This window comes from Sturnus vulgaris, chromosome Z (genome assembly GCF_052056855.1).
Source record: "Sturnus vulgaris isolate bStuVul1 chromosome Z, bStuVul1.hap1, whole genome shotgun sequence".
NCBI lineage: Eukaryota > Metazoa > Chordata > Aves > Passeriformes > Sturnidae > Sturnus > Sturnus vulgaris.
This window is the reverse complement of record NC_142283.1, coordinates 66040625-66066718: the sequence shown is the minus strand read 5'-3', so window position 1 is coordinate 66066718 and position 26094 is coordinate 66040625. Positions and strand designations below refer to the sequence as shown.

At 36.1% G+C, this 26094-nt stretch overlaps 1 long non-coding RNA gene across 1 annotated transcript in view; it reads right to left on the bottom strand.

Moving 5' to 3' along the window:
- Positions 1-15178: 15178 nt before the first annotated feature.
- The window catches only part of LOC148219892 (uncharacterized), a 65589-nt gene continuing 54673 nt past the window's right edge, over positions 15179-26094 (bottom strand). The window contains exons 2-3 of the long non-coding RNA XR_015799568.1: positions 20537-20670; positions 15179-15311 (exon numbers count right to left, since the gene is read on the bottom strand). This is a non-coding gene — a long non-coding RNA (uncharacterized LOC148219892). The remainder of the gene's footprint in view (positions 15312-20536; positions 20671-26094) is intronic.

The following is a 26094-nucleotide window of genomic DNA, read 5'->3' as shown; positions in this document are numbered from 1 at the left end:
AGATAAGCAAATAGAGAAATCTGCATGAAAATGGAACACTGGGTATAGGTGGTGATAGACGTGAAGATTTGGTTTCAATTATTCTCTTTGCTCCTTCAGATTTGTGTATTTTTGTGTGTGTGTGTGTTTTTCGAAAGTACTTGTTAAGTTAATGAATAATTGCTTTGTACAACAAATTCCTGTCTTACATATTTTTTACATAAATTTGGGCAGGACATAAGATTTTCTAAGTTTCACAATTGCCTTTGGTAAATATGCAGTCTAAGTTCAATCCAGATGGGAATGAGCACCCAATTTTGCACAACAGACACTTCCTACTGTTCCTGCCTTCCTACTTCTAAATCTACCAATTCCATTGCACTAACTCTTCCAAATCTAGGTGCAACCACATCTCTCATAAGACTTCCTTGAATTTACCCTCATCAAAAATTTTCTCCCTGACATATGGATTAAATAAAAATGTACTTTGACAATTTAGAATTTCTACTTTATGAAAATAGGGTTTGTTTTCCCTGCCCACCCCCCTCCCCCCACTTTTTTTTTCCTCTTCCCAAAGGGAAGTGAATATCTATGATGTTGTCAGGCTGGTTACCAAGATTACTATTCTACATTTGGGGAACTGAAAGCAATATCAGTATTTTCCATCTATCAAGTGTTCCCTTATGTAACGTTTCAAGGAAAATTTTACAACTCCTGCTGGGGTATAGCTGAATCTCTTTCTATCACTGCATCTGAGACGAAGGAATGAAATTTAATGGTAAAATGTACATTGGAACCAAGAAAAAGACCACTATAATACTGTCATTGTCATACCATTACAAGGATTTTATAATGTACAGCTACTGCTTTTCTCAATTGACATCATGTAGGGCTCAGCTAATGAAATGAGACATGGAACATAATGCACCAACTAGATGCTGGACAGGAAACAGTAAATGGATCATGAATCCAGCCCCCCTAGCTAAATCAGTCAAAACTCTGAATAGCAAAGAGACTAATGCTTTTAGCCATTTTCCCTTCCAGTTATAAGCCATAAAAATCCAGCACTGAAGTGTTTCTGTTATCTGGCTGCCCACCGTATTGTGAAAGCCATGCTCAGAAGACAGCCATGCTCAAACGCATTTTTGCTTTTGAGTCACAGCAATACAATAGAGATGCAACATGCAGATTAAGTTCAAATCCATTGCAGAAGCTGTGGCTCACATCAGTATATTCCAAAGTACAGGAACTGCTCACAGTCAGAGACAGTTCATCTTTTCAAAAGAGAAAAGACAGACATGGTGAACTACAGGTCAGTGTCACTCCAGATCCAAGCAAGATCGTGGAGGAGTTCCTCCTCCAAACTATGCTATGGCATGTGAAATATAAGAATATGATTGCTAACAGCCAGCATGACTTCACTAAGAGTTAAATCATGCCTGATAAATTCGGTGGCCTTCTATGATGAGGATGTGGCATTAATAAGCAAGGGAAAAGACATCATCTAGTTGCACTTGTGTATTTGACACTGTCCCACAATATATCCTTGTTTCTAAACTGGAGGGAATGGATTTGATGGGTGGACATCATAGAAATGGAACTGGATAGATGGTTGCACTTAAAGAGATGTGATCAATGGCCTGATGCCCAAGTGGAGGCCAATGACAAATACCATTCCTCAGGATCAGTGGGATTGGTGCTGTTTTACTTTATTGGTTACAAGGACAGTGGGATTGAGTGCACCCTCTGCAAGTCTGCAGACAACCGTGTGGGGCAGTTGACACACTGAAGGGAAGGGATGCCATCCAGGAGAATCTTGACAGGCTTGAGAGGTGGGCCCATGCAAACCTCATGAAGTTCAGCAACACCAAATGAAAGTCTTGCACTTGGGCTGGAGCAATCCCAGGCACAAGTACAGGTTGGGTGGAGAATGGATCAAGAGCAGATTAGAGAGAAGGGCTTGTGGGTGCTGTGGGTGAGAGGCTGGACATGCCCTGGCCATGGCACTCACAGCCCAGAGAGCCAAACGTGTCCTGGGCTGCATCCAGAGCCCCGTGGGCAGCAGGGCAGGGAGGGGATTCTGCCCCTCTGCTCTGCTCTGCTCAGACCCACCTGGAGCACTGCATCCAGAGCTGGGGCACTCAACACAAGAACCAAGACTTGTGCGAACATGTCCAGAAGAGGCCATGAAGATGATCAGAAGGCTGGAGATCCTCTCCTAAACTGAGAGTGGGGGGTGTAGAAGAGAAGGTTCCACCTAATAGCAGGCTCCCAGTACCTAGTGGGTCTTAAAGGGAACCTGGAGAGAGACTTTTTATGAGGACATATGGTGATATGGCAAGAGGGAATGCTTTTTAATTAAAAGAGGGTAGGTTTAGATTAGATACTAAAAAGAAATTCTTTACCGTGAGGATGGAACTGGTTGGCTCAAAGAAGTCTTCTTGACCAGTTCTTGGAAGTGATCAAGGCCAGGTTGTAGCATAGAATCATGGAGTATCCTGGGTTGAAAGGGACACAGAAAGACCATTGAGTCTACCTCCTGACCCTGCACAGGATATCCCCAAGATTCTCACCATGTTCCTGAAAACACTTCTTGAACTCTGACTCCTTTCCTGGGGAGCCTGTTCAAGGGCCCAACCACCCTTTGGGGAAAGAAACTTTTCTAAAAATCCAATTTATTCATCCCCTGACACAGCTTTATGCTATGCCTTTTGGTCTTATCACCATTTACCAGAGGAATGTGGCTTTGCGAAACCTGATCTAGTGGAGAGTCTCCCCTCCCATGGCATGGGTTTGGAGCTAGATGATCTTTAAGATCCTTTCCGATCTCCTGCTACATCTCCAGCTCTTTGGCTAAGTTGCATACTGTAATCATCAGGCTTCTCTTCTCCAGTACAGGAATTAACCATGTTTTACAGTACTACTGTTTTTAGGGGGAAAAAGGGTTTTATTTAGAAACAGATAGTAATTTCATAGCTCTTCACAGGCTGAAACTTTGAAAGATAGCTTTAAGTTATATCTATAATCTTTCAACAGGAATTGACAGTTTTCCTGGAGTACTGGAAGCACATTTTTTTCTTCTCTCCAAGCACATATAATTGAGCACATGGAAAAACAGCAATCTGTGTTTAGGCCTCTCTCTAATGCAATTGGTGAAGTTCACAAAAGACAAAAAAGCACTGGGAATGAACCAAAGCCAGACCTCCATGGTCAATTTTTTTCCATTATCTTGTTTTTTGTTGACTAAAACTACCAGGATCTTAATTCTCTTCCAGGGGGTCCCAGACACCACAAATACAATCCCAGTTTCTCAAACTTAAAATTAGATTCTTCAATGCTAAAGGCCTGGTTTAAGCCCAGCTGGAGATGAAACACCACACAGCCCCTCACTCAATCTCTTTCTTTACTTACTCCCCACCCTGGTGAAATGAGGAGGAGAATCAAAGAAAAACTTGTATGTTCGTATAAGAACAGTTCAATAATTGATACCAATGGAAAATGCAATAATAATGGTAAATAATAATAGTGATCATTAAAAGGAAATAAACAGATGATGCACAATGCAACTGCTCACCACCCACTGACCGATGCCAGACTCCCCTTCCCGAGCCCAGATCTGCTCCGCTTCTAGGTGACACCCCCCAGTTTATATCCTGGGCATGCCTTCTGTGGTGTGGAATATTCCTTTGGTCAGTTCCAATCACCTGTCTTGGCTATGCTCCTTCACAGTCAGTTTTGGGAGGGTTTTTTGCATACCTCCTCATTGGCAGAATATGAGACAAAGAGAGCAAGTCCTTGAACTTATGATAAACAAGCCTTAGCAAAAACCCAAGCATCAGTGTGTTATCAACACCATTCTCATTCTGAATCCAAGCCACATTTAGCACCTACCGAGAAGAAATTGGCTCTATCCTAGATGAAACCAGGACAAGATCCCATTAAACTGCTCGATTTTTCAAGGTGACGAGAATATAAAAACTCTAAAATATTATTTGTGTAACAACTGGTTCTAACCAAAATGTTTTCAAAATTTGAATCTAAACTAGAAAGAGGTAATGATCCATGTAGAAATAGTAATGGCACCACTGGATCATACTGACTTACATATACACTGCACTTTCCAGAAAGCTATAAACTTCAATTTATCCCGAAAGCTAATTAGGGGCAAGAAAATGCAATTCCTCTGTTAATAAATCTCTCTCTGAATAGCGTTTTTTATACTAAGATAAATCAAAGATAGATAGCACCATCATACTTCTTTAGAATACGTTTTATTTTGCAGCAGAAAAATATGTCTTCCTAAAACCAGGGAAGGTTTTTTTTTTCAGAGAACTACCATGTTCTCCTATGCTTCTGAGTTATTTGCTCTAGTTTAGGCATGTACATTAGCTTTTACATTTCCAAAATGTGTTAACACACTTAACTGTGTATTTTCCATATTATGTTAGGATTTATCAATGTTTAATCAGTTGTATCAATTTGTGTTACTAAATTTTACTTCTGCTGAAAACTAAAACAATTTACTTTTGCAGTTTGCATTTACGTTCTCTAAATTATATTTATGACACATTTGCCGTTGGTGCTTCATAGCAGTCTAAAAAGAAAAAATATTCCCAGTGTTTGTAGGGTTTTTACATTTACCTATATTTAAAAAAATGCCACAATGCTCAATTTTGTGCTGCTATGAAGAATGCAGGATAATTGAATTTCCCTAATAGTGTATTTTTCACTTTGTCGCTACTCCTTTATATACTGTTACTAGGCTGAAATAAAGTGCCATTTTGTGGTTATCAATATAAAGAGAAAACCCAAATTGCATTTTGAAGCACCAAGTTCCAATACTTCTTTTAAAATTAAACTGTAACATGCATACAGATATCATATAAAACACACTGGATGAACCCTGGCTGTGGTAAGGGCGAGTGACATGAGAATAGTGGTTCTCTTTTTCATAGAATAGTGATTCTCTTTTTCATAGATAGGCTGCTAAAAGGCACAAGTATCTGATCATAGATCTATGTGACATTAAAATCTAGTATACAATCTGACGTTGTCTCCAATGTCAATACACCTTTGGTTTCTAATTTAATAAATATAAAGCAAATATGAAATTATAAGATACTTGGAATAATTCTTTCTTCAAATTTAGATAATAATAAATAATTGATGGCTTACAATGCCAGAATAATTTATATCATATTGCTTATAAATATGGTCTCTGAGATTTGGAAAACTCTACTCTAAAAACAAAAGGAGGGTTTTTTTTAAAATGAAATAGATCTTTTTAAAATGTTTATAAACAGAGCAATGCAAGTAAATAACAAGTAAATAACTTTTTTCCAAATTATATTTTAGAATATACCAATTTGTTTCATATTAAGTTATGTTATGCATAAAAGTAAACATATCAAGGTTGGTAAAAGGGATCAATTTGCAGAATTCTCTGTTTACGGCATTTTTTTATCTTCTCATATTAACAAGAGTACCTAATATCTTGACTCTAATTAGCTCTCAGAAAACTGTAACCGCATCACAAAGACTTTCTTTATTTTCTCAAAATTGCATGTATTGTGTAGATGTCCTTTTGGGATTTAATGATCATTATGAAGAGTCAGGACATATGGCACTTAATTTTTTCTGCATGTATTGACCTAATTTCCTCTTATTAGGAACTCCTTATCAGATTGAGATGGAGTCTAACCTCACCACTGAAAAACACCTGTAAGATGATTTGGAGTCATATTACTAATAAAACAGCAGACAAAGATTTCCTCCCTAGAAAATTAGCATTTCCATCCATCTCCGAATGAAATGACAGGAGGCAACTCCTCTGCATATCAGATATGCCAAAGAGAAAAATCCTATTGCAGTAAAACTAGGGAGTAACCACTGAGCTAATTGAATCAGGGTTGTTATGATTGTAAGAGATAAAAACACATTAAACAAATTAGGATATTTTGCAATACAATATATGATTTAAAATTCACATTTTCCCAACAGAAGGTGATCCATGATGCCTAAATACGGATGCTATAAAGCTAACAAAGTTTTAGATTTCAAAGTGTAATTAAACTAAGAGGAAGCTGCTTTTGAACAAAATGAAAAAAGCTTTGAAACTTTATGCACTTTTCATGTTCTTTTTCTTTCCACTCTTTAAAATTTTATTATTAAATCAACCTAAAGGAAGAAAAAAAAATTAGCCTAAGGTTCTGGAAAATTACAATTTTTGTGACCATTGAAGGCTGAAATTTCCACCCCATTTCCCCTTATTCTTGCACTAACCAGTTACAATTTTTTTTTTCTTTTCTTGGTCACATTTGCAATATTATCTCTCTTCTTTTTTTTCCAGTGCTGTCACACTTTTTATTGTTTGGCTTTTGGTGTGGTCCAGACTGTCCTTTACTAAAGCTCTTATCATGCAATTTAAGGTCCCCAGCCATCTGCTATGCTGAATGTTCTGAGTAAACTCATGATACATGGAAAATGCAAGCACACAGAAGATGGCTCTTTCTGGTGATAGAGAAATCTGAGAAAATAAAAATATAAAGATTCCTTTCCCATCATTCAAGAAGCCCAATGCTCCTTTGGATCATCATAGTTTTGACTGTTTCATTTCAAGTGAGAATCATCACTGGAAGACAGACAATGTGTCAGCAGGAGCCTAATTATAGGGAATCATAGGAAATATCTTAAAACATCTACAATATTCACACAGGCTGTGCTCAGTTTCATTGTCTCAGCACATTGGTATTTCCTTTTGGTAGCTAGCTCTGCACAGATTGTAAGAGTGAGGACAAAATGGGAAATTATTTGGCTCATAATTGTGTTTCTCTGAAAGCATCAGACAAGAGATATCTGGTTCCTTTTTAGAGGTTAAGTTTTAGGTGCTCCTTCTCTTCTGCTTGGGGAGGGTTTGTTGTGTGTAATAGGATGAGGAGTTGTTTTTTCTTTTAAGCAAATATATTTCCTATATTTCCTATAATATGATATACCCATATCATATACTCATCATCAATACTCATTGCTGAATAATTAGGATGCAAAAACTAGAATTAGACTTATTAAAAGCTGATGCATCCTGTTTTTATATGCTTCTGTGTTACATCCAGAAAGAGACTATAGTTTCACAAATATCTTCACATTTTATTCTGTGCTTAAGAGTCAGCTAAGACTAAGGCAGAATTCTGACTTCTTTATTGCTTGTTGTAGGTTGCTTATATATGTTAGCTGGCTAACCTAGCTACAGAACAAACATAATTTCTATATATTCCTAAAAATCAAACTCAAGGACAAAATTTTATTATAAAATGACAATAAAATATAATGTTTCTTGGACATAAAAAGCATAATAGAAGTTATTTTCAGAGTGAAGAACAGCAGTTGAGGAAATAATAAAGAAATACAGTCACCAAAGTGAGTGATTGCCTTCCCTTGTGGCTACTTCCATCAGGAATAATAAAATTAGAAAAATCAGGAAAAAATAGAAATAGTATCCTGATGATAAGGTACCCTAATGATAGGTGGTAAGAGCAATTGCAGTTAGCATTTGTTTTGTGCTTATCTTTAGGTGACTTAAGAATAATGAAAAAATAAGAAAATATTCAAAGAACCAGTCTGAAATGGGTAATTTCATGATAATGTGCATCAATGGAAAATATTCATCCTTCTGGGTCTTATTCCCAATTCCTATTCTCCTAATGTTCCAGTTTCCAGTTCTGTGCCTGTTGGTACAATTTTAGTCTACTTAATAGAATAATTCAGTTCATTCAATGATGTATGGCACAATTCATATACATTTTATTGTTCTGTGTTTGTTCAAAAATGTAAAGGAGTTAAGCAATGATCCAGGAGAGAAAGCAATCAAGAGAAGGCTAATATCACTGATATCTCCAGTATGGCCTAGATCAGAGCTCAAAACTTGTCAGGAAACAAATGTTTTGAAGTTAATGACTACAAGTTCTCTTGGCAAGCTGCCTGAGGCACTCAGCTTGTAAGATGAGAAGTCTCATTTCAAAGAGCAATCCGTTTCCTAAAAACAATCTACATTCATAAAGCCTAAAATTTGCATCATCTCCAAACTTGATGACTCTCAGCTATCATATCTGCAGACACACTTACAACTTGGTCACACACAGTGGAATTTATCCACATGAACAAATTTTTATGCTGGATGGTATTAGGTGTCACAACTGTGTCAGGACCACCTGTCAATCTGCCATGTCTCTAAATTTGCTCATGTTTTAATAAAGTTCAGACTGTCCTGGTGCATACAGCAAACAGGTAGGTATGTATCAGCAGAGGAAGAGGAAGATGTTCAGAACTAATGATGCAGCAGATTAAATCCTACTATTTTCCTCAAGTTAGATGGTTTCGTTTCTCTAGTGGCCACCCAAGAAGCAGAAAAATAAATAAAAATTTTCCTCTTTTGCACTTTATTCTAGCATTAGCATCTCAGGTCGTAAGTCAGAATATTTTTGTGATCTCTACATGAGTAGATTGGTCAAAAAGTATTTTAATGTAACTATGTATGCATTTTGAAGAAAATGGTATATTGTGAACACGCTGTAATATGTAATTACAAATTACACACTATGTAATATTTTCCACATACTTTAAATAAAAAGCAGTACAAGCAAGAAAAGCCATACATTCCTGATGCAAATATCTGAAAACATGCACTCACACAGAACACAAACACATGAGAAATAGGAAGGAAACTGTGTCAACTGAAAGGGAAAACAATCAGTTGAGGTTTATTTTCCAGGCAAAACCACACATAGAGGGATAAAACCTGACCAAACCAACAAACTAAAAAACTCCATCCAGGATAGATGACAAGAAAAACAGATTTTCCCACATTCCTGCTTCACTCAATTCTTTCTAAGGACCTTATGTACAGAAGTATAAACAGAAGCAATTATGTGCAAATTGGCTGAATATCACTGATCTGATCCACCTGAACCCAAGAATATAGCCTTTTTACTCTGCATTCATATTTTAGCACTGCAATGAAGACTAAACTGCATTATAACTAAAAATGGACTAGATTTTGAAACACAGAAAAGAAAAAAATTTTAGAGCCCACTGCCGCCTCCATCACCATATAAACCAGCTGTGCCTATCTATCTCAATGGTCCTAAAGGTGATGCAGAAAAAAAATTTTCAGAAATAGTAATGAGTAATTTCCAGTTAGTCTAAGCTGTAATATTCCATAATTTTCTTCACCAGTTTAAAATAAACTACTATGTTTAAACTTTGGAATATAATGGTATTCAAATTTCAGGATATAAATACGGACATGTGCTCTTAAAACCTTTACTGACTGTCCTTTCTTATGCACTGGTGAAATTATCATTCTTTCCAGTAGGATAGGGAAAGGACTAAAATATTCTTCGGTCTTTGTGACTTCCACTTTCTGTTCAGTGCCAAAGTAAGGCTTCAGAACTGGTCTACTAATGCACAGGAATGTGTTAGGAGCTCAGCACAAGAATTACTGTGTGAAATTATAAGGCTTATGTTATACAAGAGGTGAGACTAAATTATCATAATGGCCCCTTCTGGGTCTTAAAACCTATGAATAATCAGTGTCTCCATCCTAACGTAGACTACTACTTCATGTAATCTAGTCATCATCATATTTCCTACAGAGGCTAGCACCTGAGATTTCAGTGGAAATCAAATCCCCTTTCACCCTTTTAATGTAACTAGATAATTGCATAAGGGAAGAAAAATTTCTTCCCAACTCTTGTAGGCTATCATATTATAAATGAAAGTAAGGTGCTTGTTTCCTTTTCTGAAATAAGAATGTTTTATCCCATTAAAAATGTAACATTCTTGAACTTCATATATGGTTAACACATACAGCTGCATCCAGCCACTATTTAGTTGATACTGTGGGGCATTTATGAACCAAAACTTAATTGGGAGTTTTGTGATACAGGAAAATTTTCATCAGCAAAGTAGTCAAGAGAAGTTCAGCCATAGTTCATGCGATCTTTTCAAAAATTCATATTAGAATACAGCCGTAAAGAAATGACAGCCTGAATCTGAAAAAGGGTGTCTTCCCTAGTATGTCACATGGTCAAGAAATCCTGTACCAAAAAAGAATGCTGAGCTTTGCTGCAAATATTTGTGGTTCTCCTTTTCATACAGTCTTTTTACCCAGTGCTGGAATGCTGACGTATCACACTCTCAAGATGAAGTACATAAAAGTACCAAAAAAAGTACAAAAAAAATAAAAAAAATTTAAGTACTTTCAAACGCATGTTGAAGTGAATTTTAGCATTTACAAAAGTGTGATGACAGAAGATACTATGAGACCCATGCCCATGCAAGGAGCTAGGAAGAGGTAAAAGAGGCTAGGAACAGTTATAAGATGAACTACCAACTTAGTCAATGAAGCATGGAGAGAATTAGTCAGACAAATGAAGCAAAATCCCAGACGTATCCTTCTACCTTTTTTTCATGAAAAATTCAAGATGAGTGATTAGCTCTGTAAAGTCTTCAGTTCACTGTCTCAGGTCTTAACCCTAGGTCTTAAAAAATGTAATGAACCTAGCAAGATTGTTCAAACTGCATAACCCCAAACATTAGAGCTGTAGTGCAGCAGTTATTATTTCTTTTCAGGAGACTTCTTGTAAGACCCTGGTCTGCTCTGCTGCATGACAGAGGGTCCCTTCTCTATGGTACAGAAATAACCCATGCTGCATGTTCACTATTAGAAATTCTTCCTTCATTATTCTTTGCTTTCCTATTATACTATTCAAAGCAAAGGTATTTTCCTTACATCTAGAATGCAAACTTTTAATATAAATGAAGTTGCTGCTTGCACTTCCCTACCATTTTCACTGTATCCACTGAAAAATCTGTGATCTGGAAACCACAGTTAAACACAGCTATCAGGTGTCAGGAAATGTAATTGGACTGACACCTGCACACAAAAGGGACTGGAAGGTAGGGATGAGATGGGAGCAGCCATCTGGACAGGGAGAGCCATTTCAATCTTTGTATGAAAACCTGTGACACTAAGTCATATTAACAATTTCTCAATTCATAAAGTCTGGTGACTTCTCCTTCCTAAGACACATGTTTATAATTACCACAAAGAAAGCATTTCACTTCTATAGAATCTGCAGAACTGCACCAGGAAACAGGTCTGAGAATTCACAGGGCGACAGGTTCCTGTAACACATTTCTATTACTCTCTGAGCACCTCCAAATGCAGAGTAACCACTGTTTCTATTGTAGGAACATGGTGATTATGAAAAAAAAAAAAAAGAGAGAGACTATTACAGGAAAACATAAATCTAAAGCTACTTTTATTAACTTTCAATAATATAAACATTTTTTTCTAAATCAACCACGGCCTTACATTGTCCAACTAATTTTTCTTCCAAAATGTTTCTTAAGTTAAACACTTATGTTTGCAAAATGTCTTATTTTCCCCCAAAATCTGCTTAGAGGTGTGGAATCATTGCAATGTAAATGGACAGATTTAACTCCTCTCTTTTTATCCCTTACAATACAAATAAAATTTGGATTACCCGTGTTCAAAAAATGCATTGAATATATGTATGTGTGTGTAACATTTGTCTATCTGATACATATTCTAATAGCAATTTAAGGTCTTTCTTGGAATTTATACTGCAGCCATTGATTGTGAGTTATTGTCATTATGTATCTTGAAAAAAATTTAAGTTAAAGCATAAGTGTTTTCTCTGTATAAGTATGTATGGAAATATATAGATTCACATACATATACAGTCACACAGATGAAATCTCTATTTCCATAACCTCCTCAACAGAACCCTGAAGGGAGTGAACATATTTAAAAGTATTTAATGGTGATTAATACAGTTTAGATGTTGATAAATTAGTGTATTTTATCATTAAAATCTGCCTACCAATATGCAAGGAGACATAAGATAAAACCATCTATTCTTTCCAATAGCAATTCTATATTACAGTACACCCAAACTGAACCAGACCACTTCACTGTAAAGCACCTTCAAAATGATCCCCCTTTAACAAGTGTGTACAATGAGTCATTGACCTGATCATCTTAGAAAACCATATGTGCTAATGGAGAAAAAAAAAGACTGGGATTTAACTGGGGAAGTGAGAGAGATGGCCAAGAAAGCACAGCTGCATGAAGTATGTTATAAGGAGCTTTGGTCTATTCTAGAAACCACAGAATCAGTGTGGTTTCTTTCTGCCTTCAGCCCAAAGATCTGGGAGAGCTGCCAAAAGCAAAAAGAACTGTAGGATGCTAGTTAGGTTGACTGGAAAGGAGGAAGATGTTTTATTAAAATAGAATGTTTGGGGTTTTTCTCTGAGAGGGGAAGCTGCAGAACACATAACCTGCTGGTAGGGTCATCAAATGATGAAGGAAATTTCTTAGGACTAAAACACCTCTCCTCCCAGTGGAAACTGGGGAAAAGATCCTATTTCCTCCCAGGTAAACAGTGGTCAGAACTGTTGATATTCTGTGCTCTGTCCTGCAACCAGGATTTTGCAAAAAACAACTTTGGAGAGGAAAAGCTTTGGATAAGGGTCTGGAACAAAGATAGTTAGTTAGTGGAAGGAATACTTTCAGAAAATGAACAGGAACTAGCTGAATTTGGGGTGAACAGCTACATCAAAACTGACCACGAGGACTTGGATGTGGTGTTTGACATCTTGAGTGCTGAGTGAGGGGTACACACTGCTTGGAATATACCACCCATGTTGGAGGTAGCAAATGTCTGCATGGAAGAAAATTTATGAGCAATGGATTTGATGATTAAAAGCTCAGGGAGGCTGAGGCTCCAAAAACAAGCAGAACAAAATCTGCATAACTAAATTAATCACCAGAAGACAGGTGATTATTTCAAGTGGAGGAAAGCAAGCCATGGTTTCATTCAGCAGGAGGAAGGGCAAAGTTCTTGAAGCAAATAGAGCAAGATGAAGACTGTAAGACTACTGTAAGACTACTGCAGCTTCTACTTGGATTCCCAAATAGCAAACTATGGGAATAAGCCACACTTCCACTCACAGCAGTGCACTCCTGGAATGAGTTTTGGCAAAAAGTATGACACTAAAGCAGCAATGGAAAATAAAAGCTATTAACCAGTCATGCTGTTATGTCTATTAAAGATGTTATTAGAGTCTAGAAGATAATTTAGAGAATATGGTAAATGTTAATTTACTCCATATCTTCCGAATATGGGGGGGGAGAAGGGTCTCCTTCTTTGTATTTTTTATTTCATTCCTTACTCCTTAGCCAGTGGCTGAATCACAGCTCTGTAAGAAATTGTGCAGCACTGTACGATTGAATCTGCAAACTCTATTCCAGAAGCACTTAGTATGTGCATAAACCAATTTCTTTTCTTAAAAATTACCTTCTATGCTTCACCAGAAGGAGTTACATTTCAATAAATTCTTCAGAGAGGAATTTGAAGAGGTATTCAGCTGCTAATAAACACAAGAAGTATTTTAAAATAAACAGTAAAGAAAAGTATGTTCTACTGACTAATACTGTATAAACCATAGGTACTCTTCAAAGAAAAAAAAAATACTTTTAAATAATAATTTTTAAATAAACGTACCTAGAATAAGTGCCAGAATTTAGATTTTTAAAGTGTAGATACTGGAGGTGTGTAGTAGGTAAAAAAAATCTCTTAAATGTAAAGACATAATTCTGATTTAAAATAATAGAAAAAGAAAGCAGTAGCTGTACAATTATACCTGACATCAAAAATACCCATAAGAAGTTTTCTTCATTCATAGTTTCTAGGAGTTGTACCACAATGCAAGCACCACTTTGAGCAGAAGTGTAGGCAAGGGGACAGAAGGGGGAAGAGGGAACTGCAGGTGACCTTGAAAGTGGAGGTTTTTGTCAACCAGATACTGCCACAATCCTTTTTCAATATGAAACTCTCCTAAAAGCAGAGCTCTTTTTTGCTATGTGTTTGTCAGAGGGAATTCTGAACATACGCTTTTAGTAGTTAGATTGGCTAAATTAATAATTCTAAAGTATTCCTTTAAAAAATTAAAAACTTTCTTAGTCTCAACAATCCAATACTCCACTAATTTCTGCCACTAATCTCAATTATTTATTTCCAACTGTATAACAAGTGGCAGAGCTCTTATCTTTACTTAATTAGCTTCAATTTGTAATGTTAAATTCCTGTTTAAGATTAAAAAGACCATGGCTGGCCACATGCTATCTGCAAATGACTCTGTTGTGAAAAGTTCATATGCAAATGCATATTGTTGATGCAACAACCATGAGTAATCAAGGCTGTAAATCTGTCATTGTGACGTACAATAAATGCTTAGCTCGACACTTAGTACAAGGGCAAATATGAAAGTGGAAAACTTGTAGATCAGTATTGTGAAGAAAACAATCAAATAATTCCAAACACTCTTTAGAGAGCTGTTTAGTTTAGGGGAGTTAAACCCTGTATCTTAAAATTACCAACTGTAGTTACAAAAACATTCTATGATAAATCATTTGTCTGTTGAGAATCACTGTCAAAAATGATACTGCTAGATAATTATCTCTTCAGAAGAAGCAAGCATTTCAGTTGCACAGATTGGACAGATACTGAACGTTATTTTGCATCTGAAAATTTTTGCGAATGAAAGGAATGAATTTGATAAGGTGATACTCCTAAAATCGTTTTATTTGTGATATATGCACACCTGGCTTGGGAGAATTTTGCTGTGTGGTCCACTTTTCTGCTTGAGATAATTCCTATCTACTTCTGCCAATCTCACTGGACTCATTTGACTTTTATTAGACTTTCTGCAATATAGATAGAGCTGAGTAGGGGTAACAGGAAAGGCCACGTCAGGTCTTGTACATGTCACATAGCTGCATCTATACACTTATAAAAAGTCATTTTCAGTGGCTGGATGAACCACAGAGTCTATCCTCTGTTAAAGGAAGTAGAGAAACTTGAGATTTCTGCAGACTGAAAATCTGCTGCTCTCCAGCAGGCTGCTATATTTTACTACAAACCTTCAACAAAAAGGTTATCATTTTATTTATCATAATAGCAGCAAAAAATCCTAGCAGTAAAAGCCACTGAATCAGAGAGTTAAAGCTGAAGTTTTATGACACCAAAGGAATTACTTATAGTAAGGTAAATCACCAAGAAAGGCAGGATTACTGAGCTCTAATAAAATTCTTTAATGTCCACCTACCTCTGGTCACAATGTACTTTGAGGATACTCTTCAGTATTCTTTTACTTCTGAGCATCTTTCAGTTTCTTTCCAAGTTCACATGGGACATTTTGCTGCCCATCCAAAGGCAATACAAAGTATCAAACAGAGGTAATACAAATATCTACAAATAACAAATGAGAAAAACATTTATTAAAAACTCCATTCTCCTATTTGTTGCACAAGCATACAAGAGGAAATAACTACAGAGTAAATACTGAAATCTACATGATGAAAATGCTCTCATACCTCAAATAATTTTACTGATCAGTTCTAACCAAAGGTCACAGTCTCAAACCAATTTTTGCTACTGCTATCTGACATTGTCAGTTTTACCAAAACTTGGATAATAGAGTGCTCATACTGTTCTTTGTTCCAAATTATTGGATCTCTTCACAATTCTGCAAGCAAAATGTATGAAACACCTATTAGTCATTTTGCATTTGCAGTTCTGTTGAGACAGGGAAGAAGTGACCACTAAGCATTCACAATCATTCCAGCTTTCAATTTATATGAGAAATTAGTATATCTGATCTTTCAATTAAAACTACAACCTGATTTGAATACCACAAGTCATTTACATTATTGTCTAAAATTTCAGGATTGGTATTCATATTGAGAAGAATACACAGAAACACTTGCCATCAAAATATAGTGAATAAATACTTCTGCAGTGACCCAGTTCTGACTGTCTCTGATGATTCAGTACATTCATGGATATGTAGAAAAAAATAAATAGGTCAAAGTCAGAGGAGGTTTGTTCCCAGGAAAGACTCCTGCATGGACAAGGGAGCATGAATTTCTTCAGACCAGGCAGGCATATGAGACTTCCACCATTTCCATTTCCACTAACCTCCTAATTTAATCAAAAGATAATTTTTCTGCCTATTTCTAAAAGCAGTGGCATTGTAGGATGATCTCTTAGGAAAATCACACCAAATTATCTCAGACCTGACAGTTCAAGAATCAGGTCTTCCTGCCTCGGCACATCTGTCTGAGAAAGGTACTTCATTCTCACCAAATGTTATCTTAGCCTGTCCTGAGACTCTGAGTGTACTTAAGTGATACCAATGTTTACAGTGTACTTGCATCCCTAAGACAGCTGCAAAAGAGTGATACGACAGATCAAAGCTCTGTGGAAGTTTTCAGGTAATCCTAATCACAGCCTATTATAAGAAACACAATCCTGTCTGACACATGGAGCAAATGACCTGTAAATGAAGCTGCCTCATGAACTATACAGACAGTTCTCTGTTTTCCACACAACTTTTGCTTCAAAAAATTTAGGTCAAATAGCATTTCAATTTTTTTTCTCTAGCAGATTAAATTGGGTCATGTTCCTAGAGAAGTGGGTCATTTTTCCTTGTAAATAAACAGTTTCATGCCTGCATATCCTTAGTTCAAAGACTCTATTGTTTGTACTCAAAACTGCACAATTCTTTTGCTTAGCCAAGAGGCAGTGATTTTTTTTTTTCCAAAGGGCAGTCTTTAGACTAACCCAGTAAGACACATGATTTTTTTCAGTACATGACAGTAAAGAGTCTCTTTTCTGCCTTTCCATCAAAACACTGACTGGGGACAAAATTCTTAGCCAGTATTGATTGATTTGCTCCAGTGACTTCAACAGAGCTGTTCTGGTTTATATCATGTGGGAATCCATGCTAAAAAAGATCAGTGTCCAGTGCAAAAATATAGAAAATTTATTGCCAATTTTCTAACACACCTCAAAAGATTATTTTCACATCTGTTCACGTGAGAATAAGGACCTTTATGAAGAGAAAATGGTGCAATTCCCTAGCTTGAACCTGTAAAGTTCAAGACAGATGATCCAGCAGCTTAGTGAATTTACACAGGTTGTTTCAGTTAAATGTTATAGCAAGGAAAAAAAAGTCAACAATAATATAATATTCTCTCCCTTCTTTTTTTTTTAGTTTAGGTTTATCAATTTTGTTATCATGTATGTCATAATAAATGAAAACATGGAGTATTCCCATTCTGCTTAAATGAGTTTTCAAAGGATCGCATACTGGTCTAATTTCCATATATACAGACAAACATTTCAAGTTCACATATGTGAATATGATGTAAGGCCATTCTTGTGCCAGCCACTCCCCAGTCCTTTGTGCTCTGTTTCACAGTTTTTTCCTAATGTTTAATGGCTACAGCAATATTTTCTCACTGTTGTTAATCTTTCATTGCATGTCTAACAGAAACTCAAGGATTTTAACATTTTTCCTTTTTAAATTCACAATCCTCTTGTTCTCAAATTGGCATTGCATACATATGCCCAACAAACCCTAGAATACCTACTGTCTTTATAAGTTTAATTCTTCTTCACTATTATTTCTTCACTATCAAAAGAGGAATATTGCTGTGTCAAATTTCAGCAAGCATAGGTAAAATAAGAATTTTAAAAGAGCATAAATTATTGAACAAGTAAGTTGTTTTTTTTAATTATAGGAGTGATATTTACTGAGTTTTCTGGGAAATCTAGTCCCACTTTATGGATGTTATTTATTTTTTTTATGTTCTGTACTACTCTATGTGCTTCAGGAAAGACTATATTTAAAGTGTATCAGCAACAGACATAAAAATTATTCTTACTCTTTAGTCACAAATTTAGTCTAGTAATATTATCTGATATAATTGCTATATATGTAACACACAGCTCCAGTCTGGTTTTCTATGGTTTTTGGAATCAAACCTTTCAATAGAGACACACCAACACTTTTTGTTTTGAAAAATCCTTTCAATATGACCTAGAATTTCCCAACTTCAGAAATACTCCAGAGATAACCCATCACGTTGTCAAGAGATTTGAGAGCTGCACACAGATTTGGCAGCATTTCTTGACATGCTAAGATTTTGCCATATTAGTCTTGATGTCTTGGTTGTATGAATAATGAAGAAACTTCTGTTAGCAGCAACATTTTCTAAATTAATTTGGAAAAAATCTTCCAGTAGATGCACTGCATCTTTTCATCAATTTTACTCTTAAGACATTTGTTCAGTTATATAATGAAGACAATAACTAACACCAGTGAATGTTGCTTTATTCATATCAGTAAGTGAGCTTCTGAAATGCTGAAATTCTGGAAAAAAAAACCAACTAAAATTATTGTCACAAGAAGATTGTAGACAAATAGAAAAATACCAAGTCTAACATTAAAAGAGTAAATGAATCCTTTTTATGTTGGTTTTATGATACTGAAAATTTTATTCTAGTGATTTCACTTAATTTACTTATATATTAAAATAAAGGGTCATAACATAAGCATAAACTTGTGTAGATTAGATTGAAAAGGGGATCATTCAAGAGAAGCACAACATAGCCTGTAGAGATCTGTATCATGTCACAGATGATCACCCACAAATAGAGACCAGGGCAGCAGTGCTCTCAGGTAAGATCCTTGAAAAGTATTTTTCATGACATGTATTTGTTTACTTTGAAAAACAATTCCATAGTATAATACAGATTTTGCAGATCTTTCTTAATAAAATTGGACTTTCTCATATCACAACGAGGTTATGATGTGTACATCAGACATGTGAGAAATAAAGTAGCCAAAAAACAGAGATCTCATTCCAAAAGGATGCAAACCAGCATTTTTTTCTGAAAAACATCACCCAAATAAAAAAATAACGAAACCAAATTCTACACATTAAAAAGGCAGACAGGGAAGCTGAACAGCCCTAATGGATAGCACTGGATTGTTTTCCAAACTTTGCCATTCTCTGTGTATATTAATTTAAATTACAATTAGTAAATTGAAAAGACATTGGTAAGAACATACCAGCTCTTAAACTGGATGCAGCGAAACAGAGTGCAAATAAATTGGAGAAGGGTGATGTAAAAGTAAAATCAAACCAAGACAAACAAAACTGGTCAATTTTTCCTGCTGTGTTTTTGTTTGTTTTTTGGGAGTTTGCTGGGGGGAAAGCTGGCCATTTGTTTGTTTGCTTGTTTGTTTGTTTGTGGGGAGTGGTGATTTATCATTAAGAGAATTGTAAATTCTGACATTCTATCATAATGCAAGTAGTTAGAAATGGAAATAAAGGCATAGTCAGAGAAAAAAGTTAAAAAAATTACTTAGAGATACTGATAAATATTTAAAAATAAATTCTTGAAATTCTTTTAAAATTGTGGATAATATGTAACAGAAATTAACAGACATGGGATTACATATGCAAAAAAAAGTTATGAATTTGTTCTCCCTTGTGCTTTCAAAACTGAAACAAGAAAGTCTATAATCAAAGTAATTTCAGAATATGAGAAAAACAAAAGGAAGTAAAAGTAGAATTGCATTAAAAAAAAACTTATCAGCAAAGCAGGAGAAGTTACTGAAAAAGCAGATTGGGATGAAGCCATGGGTATTGAACAAAAATTTTAAAAGGTTACTAGCAAAGAGACAAGAATACTCCTAGAAATATAAGCAAATAAGGGGCTGGTGTAAGTGAGACTGGTAACTATGTAACTAATTTTCCAATTTTGAAAACAGTGTCAATATGGTAATATTTGTGAGGTTTATATTCCTATCAACACAATACTGCCCAGTGTTGACCATGACCACTATTAACCAAAATCAAGTTATTTAAATAATACTAGATCTCTATTTAACAGCCTGTCATGAAATTTATTTTAATAGTACTCTTAGTCAACAGTCTTATCATGCTTTTACCAACAGTGTGATCAATATAAGCATTATATCTAGCCTACAATTTTACCCACCACTTCAAAAGCTTCATAAATCATCAACTTTTATAACTTCTTGATTACCTCCTAACGTTCATACAAAACAAGGATAAAAACAAAAATCACCCTCTGATGAAAGCATGCTGAGCACTTGAAAAACTTTTATTAAATGATATCCAGTTAGCAACACCCTGTTGGGCCATCACTGTGTAGTGATGATTATGGAGTGCTCTTTCGCATAAACTGAATAAATCTCATAAATTGTTGATGGAGGTGCTTTAAAATATCATCTATTGACCAACTTTACCCCAGCAACAGAACAGAATTGATTTACTTTGCCTCTCTTCTAAGAAATTTTATCCATAGCCTGAGGCTTGGGGATTGTACAGCAAACAGATCAATCCCATGTACTTTCAAGGGCTGGAAAAATCTGTTCATGTCTGGGTTTCCTGAAAGGTCTGCATCTTGCTACCCAATTTAGTGAGGCTTGCTCACAGTATGACAAGAAAGGTAGATAAGGGTAGCCCATCTCTAACATCAAAGAGAGCTCACATAGGCACGATTAAAGGTAAAATTGTCAGGCCAATTTTTACAGTGAGGTTAGATCTACAGGCGGCATGTAATTGAATTTTAGTTCCACCGGAGCCCCAACTCACCTTATTCCTTCCTTGTTCTGCCTTGGCTGTTCCAGGTAGTGTGAAAAGGCAAAAGGCCATGCTGGACATGGCCCATATGATCACTATCCATTAGACAGGCTCCTTGAGCAGTATAGCTACATGCAGATTGCAACCTGATGATAGAAAAAAAATAGAGGAGAGATCAGAAATGCCTTATGTTGCTGTTCCACTTCTACAAGGTTTGTGTTATAGATCTCTTCAACAACACTTTCTGAGCTTGCACAAGGTATGGGAAATATTTTTGTCTACAGCCTTCAGTGAATTAAAAATGCCTTCAGCATTTTGATCCACTTGCCTTTAGACCCTTCAAGAAAAATTTTTGCCACTTTTTGTTACCACTGGTGATGAAAACCTGAATTACTCCAGAGCTCTTCACACTGTTATGCCTCTGTCTTTCATACTTCTGTGATGCTGCTTTGCTAACATACACTTCAACTTACTGAAAAAAAAAAAAAAAAGAGTAAAGTTCATGTTGGTAAGATAACCCAAAGTTCATCATGGTAAGATAACTAAAGAAAACCAGGTAAATCCAACCATAAGTAGAGTCATATATTTCATCAATAATGTCCTTGCAATAGCATGATATCTTACTTTTGGGTGACATCTCTTTTCAGATCCTTTTAGATTCTTTTAGAATCTATATCTAACAGGGCCCATTGGTTTCTTTAGAACTGCCAGTGCATTTGAAATTGATTAATTAGTATATGAGGTAAAAGATTTAATACCTTATTGAATTGTCTCATAAGCTGTCAGGCAGGCATGGAATTGTTTTGCTTATAATAAAATACACAAAAGACCAGTAGAAAGTCCCCTATGTGAGGCAGTCAGAAACCCCTTATTAAATCCCTCCCCCCAAAATGAGGTGCACGTTGAAGCCTCTCATGGCTGTTAACTGCCCCAAATGTGGCATTGTCTATCAACTTGCATCTCCTGTCTCACCAAATTGTGGTTTATCTTTGGATCTGATTTTATCACAGAGTGCCAAAACAGAATTCAGCTTTCCAGGCCTGGGGACATATGGGAACATGATTTTCACAATTATTTTCAATTTTAGTGTATGTATAAACCATCGATCCCACTTGAAGTCATTACAGAGGTAACACAGCCTCATATTATAAGGTGGTTCCTTCAATCAGATTACATTTTAAAATAAAGTCACATCTCCAATATTATATTTTCTGATTCATTTTTTCTACATGTACGTCCAAACAGCTCTCATTTAAGCAAAAGTATTAATATATTTCTTCTTACCAGGCAGTGTAACAGCCAGGAACTTAAGATCCCAATTAAAATGTACTGGAAAAGAAAGGAAAACCAGCTCTATTTTTCTGGAGGCATTGCCAAGATGTAACCAAACTAACAATGAGTTTTATATTTTCTGTACTCCTTGAGCTACGTCTGCTTCTCACCTGAGAATTAATCCCTCTCCTCCATAAATATGCCCCAGATGGCTGAGGAGGGCCTTGAGAAGGCCTGAAAGGGCACTCTACAGAAGAGCTGTAGTGTCACACTCAGGAGGCACTGAAGTAGTCTTTTGTAAAACCTACTGTCAGTCATTTATCATAGTACTACACATCCAGGGAAAAAACAAGCAACGAGAGAAGGAGGGCAGAAAGCATACTCTTCCAAGGTCACTTTCTGCCAAACAGACATCACGCTATTTTCCATGAAAATGCTGCATTTCCTTTCCTCCTTTCTTTGTGAGATTTCTTTTTTAATTCCTTAAATGTGGGTCTAAGTCTAAGCTATATTTCTTCAGCTATTGTTGCATGTCTAAGACAAGTTTCTTATATCTTTGTAGAGGCCAACATATCAAGTTTCCAGTAGGATCACAGTGAGGGAAGACAAGGTTTCAGATTGAGCAGGAGGCCCAGGCATATGGGGAGAGCATTAATATATCTGCTGCAATTTTGTAACTGCTTGCCATAAGTCAGCTCAGTCTTTGTTTTCATTATTGCGTACACAGAAGGACCATTAGCACTAAAATTCTCAGTGTGTCCACATTATAGGAGCAAGAAGATTCAAGTTTTCATCTTGTTAAAATGCAGACCAAAGCTGACTAATTATCTGTAGCTAGGTACAGATGTCAAACCCTGAAAATATGGCATTTACCAAGGCAAGGTGTAATGGGTAAACTATTTTTTACTCACATCATCTACACAAAGAAAAAACCCAAACAAACAAACAAAATGTCTTCTTTTTTACTATTAATAAACTAGCTTAAACCCAGCACAAATTCTAAGAGTTTTGAAAGGAAAAGAACAAAGCAGAAAGAAATTTCAGCATGCTACTTAAAAAAAACAAACAAATAAACAAACAAGACACCAAACTCCACTGCCTGATTTAAAATTTTGCAATGGCTTCTGAAAAAAAACCCTAGTTTTTCTTTTAATTATTTCAATAGGAGTCAAGTTACTTGGAAAATATATTAGACTATTGCTTTCTTATAGCACACATCTACTTAACAAATCCAGAAATTATGTTTTGTCTGATTACATTTGTTTTAATACCTGCACACAGAATGTAATGGTTAAGTCATTTTCTCTCTTTTTTGTACCAGATGTATTAACCATAATGGACATTTTATCAAGGCTGTTCACAGATATGAAAACTCCTCTAGCAGAAGCAAGGTATCCAGGTACTTTCTACACACTCATTTAAAAAAAACTTTGGTCTTTAACCAAAGGAGAAGAGGAGGTGTGACTATGAAAAATTGAAAAACCGTTAATAGATTATCTTTGATGATGCTGTGTTTCAGATGTGAGAGGGATATGGGTCACATTATGTGAAAATAAAGTTTCGAATGCCTTGGGCACAGCCAAGAACTTTCATATCTGAGCATTCTTCAATGCTCAGAACTTTTGAATTGGTCCATTTTCTTTTAGTAGTATCACAGGCACTATGGGCCACATGACAAATAGGAGGACATCTCTGCATGCTCAAACCTTTCAGAAATAAGTCTAAAAGCAGAATAAATAGTTGTCCAGTTGCCCATATAGTAACATTTAACTGGGATTTTCTTGTCCATTATGTTTTCTTAACATAAGCTCTCATTTCCACAATTACTCAGTCATTTTATAAGCTGTGTTCTTTCCAACTTGCAGATGGTGACCTGTAAATGCAGCAAGAAGTGTTTTGATCTGTTGCTCCACTTATCCTTACAGCCTTGTGAGAGTACTAAAGGGAACCCATTATCTGAAAAGATGGTATATCTGTGCAGAACTGAAAAAAAAACCGTTTGAAATTTATATCAGAGAAATGTGATGCTTAGTCACAAGAAATTCTTTTAATGTACCTGTGACCTTTGCCTCCTGGATTAATGTTGGGAATAAGGCTGACTAACATTCTGTAAAAATCCCAGAGATTCTCTCCGGTTTAGTTCATTGCAGAGAACTTGTTCAGGAAGGAACAAAATATATTCTCTAAGTCTCTGCCTGGCACAGCACAGGAGTAAAGAAGGAAAACCAAAGAACAAAATGAGAGCTTTAAGGGTCAATACTTCCATCTTGTGGCTACTGAAGAAAATGCATATGCTTAAGTAAAAATGGAAAAATGGTTTCGTGTAGATAGTTTATAAATATTAATTTACTTGAAAAGACATTTTCTTTTATGCTGTAATCAAATTTGTATCCTAGAATTACCAGTGTTATATTCAGAGAAGGAAGGATGTGGAATTTTTTTCAGTCAGCCACAACAAGCTAGTAACTGTAGCAAATTCCTAATTGCAAGAAGTCGAAAGGATGAAATCCACTTCTGTGATACTCTGAATTCAAAATATCCTGAATGAAGGCAGGGATGTGATGGAAGTCTAGAGGCTAGTAGGCAGTGGGTGGTTCTAGAATTTAAGGACACGTGATAGAGTAACAAGCACTTAATTCACAACCTCTGGATACAACAGATACAGCTCTCCTCTTCGTAACTCTATGAACCTCAGAAGGGGAAAGTCTCACTTTTCCTGGATCTCCCTAAAGATTTTTCTGCTAGATTTATTAGTTACCTACATAAAGCTAAAACGAAGAGCATGTGGCTGATATGCCTCATTAGAGGTCCTATATGGTTCTCGTGTTAGATACCTGTTTCCTTACACAAATCACTGCTTAATAAACTTGTTTCCTTTATCATTTCCCTGCATCCATACAAATTCTAAGATAGTATGCATCCAGATCCTTGATTAGAATCTCAAAGTAGACTTAATTTATGATATGTACTAATGCCAATACCAACATGAGAGTACTCCTGTGCTGTTTGACACTGAGACGTTTGCTTTAATATTTGGCCATAAGCAATTCCTGGGAAACACCTAACATTCCATTTTAGAAAATAAAATTCTGAGTGAAAACTCATCTGGAAAAGTTGAAAAGGATGACAGTTACAGAGATTATGAGTCAGATATTATCACCTTAATAAGAATTAAATATGCAAGGAAAAAATTTCCCATGAAGCTTGAACGCCTTTTAAATATTCTGATTCATATAAAGCAACTAAATGTATAGACTGAGAAGATTTAAGGAATGTTAAGGTCAAACTCATAGAAACTGTTTTTTAGATCCATGTGACTGAAATAAGACCAAGGCCCAGCCTACTGAACTAGAAATGGGACTTCTAGGAAACACTTGATCCATGTATGTAGTAGGGGGCTATGTCTTACCAAAGTAGAAAGAAAAAACATAGTGAACCCTCCTGCAGGTCAACAGCAGGTGAAATTTGCCTTGAGAGCAAGATGATAGATTAAGAGACATAACATTTCAAAGCAGAAGATGCATAAAGCACATTTCAAAGACAGAAGCAACCAGTCAAAAGGACTCTGTTCACTAACAAGCCTTCTGTTAAAATATCTCAACAGAAGTTCTCACCTCAGGTTCCTAACACAGGAACTGTGGCTCCTCAGGTGAATGCAGATCCAGACCCCCAGAGCAGGGTTAAATTATGAGGGAGCACAAGACTGAAGTCAGAGCCTGTCAGCCTCAGGTGAATAAATGCTGTAATTATGGTATACAGACTATAAAAATGGAGGCAAGACACAAGAAGAACAGTGACAATAACAACTTCAACTCTACACTACCCTCTGAGTACACAGGTCAAAACACCTGGAAGTGATTGGCAGCATAGGTTAGTGCTTCAATCTGGGTTGTTTTAGTTTGAGGGGGAAAAATAAAGAGCTTCTCCCTTTGTGGAAGATGTTCAGCGCCTATTAAAAATAGTGCTTCATAACAATTAAACTTTGAATGAGGGATGCTCACCATAGTCAAAAGAGAGTGAGAAGGGTACCTTTGCAGTATGAAAATACTGCATATTTTGGGCTGTATTAACAACAGTGTGACCAAAAGCTGATATAAATGATGACACTGCAGTACTAGAAGCTTGGAATACTGGATTTAGTTTTAGACAGCTAACCTTTAACAGCTTCAGACTGAAAGGGAGTTGGCTTATATTAGATATTGGAGAAAATAGCGTTTACTGTGAGGTTGGTGATGCAGTGGAACAGAGACATTGTGGACGTCCCATCCCTGGAAGCATTTAAGGCCAGGTGGGATGAG